The 2,616-nt window shown below is 54.1% G+C and overlaps 1 pseudogene; it reads right to left on the minus strand.

The window, feature by feature from the left end:
- Positions 1 to 316: 316 nt before the first annotated feature.
- LOC125345165 lies at positions 317 to 2,373 on the minus strand (annotated as a pseudogene).
- Positions 2,374 to 2,616: the final 243 nt, after the last annotated feature.

The raw sequence follows: 2,616 nt of genomic DNA on the forward strand, positions 1-2,616 counted from the left end.
CCCCAAAAAACAGAGAAAGAGAGAGAGAGAGGGATGGAGGAATGGAAGAGAGAGGGATGGAAGGAGGGAAGGAAGGAAAGTAGGAAGGGAGGGAGGGAGGGAGAGACACTTGTATGATTTTATGGTCTTGGCATTAATGTTTACTTGCCCTTTTTTTTTTTTGCTAAGGTCCAAAATCAAAAAACTAATCTCACATTGACTGGTTTAAGAAAAGGTTAGTATTCAATTAAATATTTCTTTTAAATACAGTTCACAGGAGTCACTGCAGGGCGCGGGGGGGGGGGGGGGGGGGGGGTGATGGCTGGCCTCGTGAGGCCTAGCGGGGATCACTGGAGCCCAAGGCAAGGCCTTGAGCACAGCCTCCTCTGTGCTTCTCAACAAGCGGCTCAGGTTGGGTGGGAGTCTTAGCACACGAAGCCAGCTGTCCTCCAGGGCGTCCCTTGGGCGTCCACCTCGCACTCTCCCGCGCCTGCGTCCCCTCACCTGGACGGCCCGAGCTGGGCAGAAGCCTGAGGGCAGCCGCGGGGCCTGGCATGTTCTTAGGGGCGTCCGCAGCGCGCTGCCCGCCCTGGTTCCCTCTCCCCACGCCCGTCGTGTCTGGGCCGCCGAGATAAAAACGGGGGGCCGCTTCTTGCCGCGAGGCCTGGCACCACCACCTGCCCCGAGGCGCCGGGTGGGCCGTTTTGCTGAGCGGACTTTGGCCAGCCGCCGCCGCCCACCCGCCGCCCCTCCCAGGGTGGTTCCTGTCATGAATAGTGGCAGCGATGAGCGCAGCCACCTAGTCCACTGGGTCCAGAGGTTCTTTTACCCTCTCCCTGGAGAGGAAGTAGGCCGGGGCCTGAAGCACGTCAGCCACGTGGGTGGAGTTGTGGTAGGGGTTGTCCATGTGGTAATTGGCCTCGTTAACTTCTAGTCACGCCCTCGGGGGGTCAACTTAGAGCAGTTTAGGAATTCTTAGATTCTGAAGCTAGCATAGGTTTTGAAAGCAAGATAAACCAAGCCGCGACAGCCTCTAATTGGAAGATATCAAAGTCCCAGTGTTCTTCATCTTCCATGGCCTGTGCAATCCGTGACGGGAGGTCTTGCAGGGAGGAGTGGGTGGTGGGACTGCTGGCCCCTGCCGAAAAGTCGTTGTTCCAAGAACATAATTAGTCCCTGGTAATCTTCGCAGACCGTCAGACAGCAAGCTCCCCACGAGGTCAGTGGCGTGAGCGTCATCGTCCTTGGCGTTGAACTGCAGCTAGTACAGCTCTGTGGTCCTCAGGATCTCCAGCACGCGGTCCAGGGCCTCCGCCACAGGCATGGGCTGCTCTCCTGGGCTTCGCTGATAATATTGATGACCTTGGTGATGGGTGCCTGGATGGTCATGGAATGTATCTGGGCCAGGGAAGAGTGTCACCTCTCGCTGGAAGCTTCATTTGTTCCAGAGCCAACAAAGCTCTCTTGTCCAGAGAGCTTTTCCTCCTCTTTCCAGTTGCTCATATGACCACTTGACTGGCTATCAGATGCCACATATTCATGTATCTCCTCAGTCTTGATAGTGCCATTGCACACGTGGATGATGGACACATAATGTCTGATTTTTCCTCCCTGACCCACAACAGGTATGATCTTCACATTTTGTTGTATATTGTCTCCATTTTTCTTTCCGGTACAGTAAACTCCTTGCCACTCCTTGCCTATTCTGATGCAGGAATTTATCTTGTCCACCAAGTCTGCTGCTTTTTCCTTTATAGGTACTTCAGCCAACTCCTCTATTAGTTCACCTGACTGGTAGCACATTGTTGTCTCAAATGCAGGTTTTACGTACTGAATGACATGGTTTTCACTTGTAATTTCAATTGCTCTTTTACTTTTCTCTAATGCCGTGAATATTGAATTGCAGGCCACACCTCCCTGAATTCCAGCTGGAGTAGCTCATTGTAGCAGGCCATGATGCTGGGGCTTTCTCTGTACCTCCCTGTGAAGCCAGCAGCAATGAAAGACATCACAGACAGGTCTTCTTTGTCCACCCTGCGAACTACACCGACAATGACTGTTTTCTGATAATTTGATGACTAGACCTGCATTGGGCCTCCGCATCTGTCTGCCGGGGATTTCTGTGGTCAATGACAACCATGTCATGCAGTTTGTCCAGGAAGCAGTCAAGGTCAGCCCTTGACTCCCTGGTGACTATATACTTGAACCTTGCCTTCTTGCATGCCTTTCGGAACCCATTACACTGGCTGTCTGCTTTGGCAAATGCTAAAAGTACCTGAAGTTGATCTTCATGAAATCTCATAGGGCCAAACTGAATATCAGCTACCATTCCCTTGCCGCCACTATGCGGCTCCGACTCCGAAAGGCAGGCACTGCAGGGCAGGACCAAGGTAGCCATCTGGTGGCCATGGGGGGTGGGCAAGGACAGCGGCGCACCTGAGTCCCTGTGCATCCTTGCAGCCAGGCTGCTCCTGGGAGTGGATGCTTGGGGCACAGCCCATGTCAGGGCGGCGGGCGGCCTGCTCAGCAAACAGCCCACCCAGTGCCTGGGGGCAGTCTCGGACACCAGGTCTTGGCAGCTGGGGCAGGCGGCGGTTGAGGGCATCATGGCAGGAAGCTGCCCCTGCTTTTATCTCA

This window comes from Perognathus longimembris, chromosome 2 (genome assembly GCF_023159225.1).
Source record: "Perognathus longimembris pacificus isolate PPM17 chromosome 2, ASM2315922v1, whole genome shotgun sequence".
NCBI classification, from domain to species: Eukaryota; Metazoa; Chordata; class Mammalia; order Rodentia; family Heteromyidae; genus Perognathus; species Perognathus longimembris.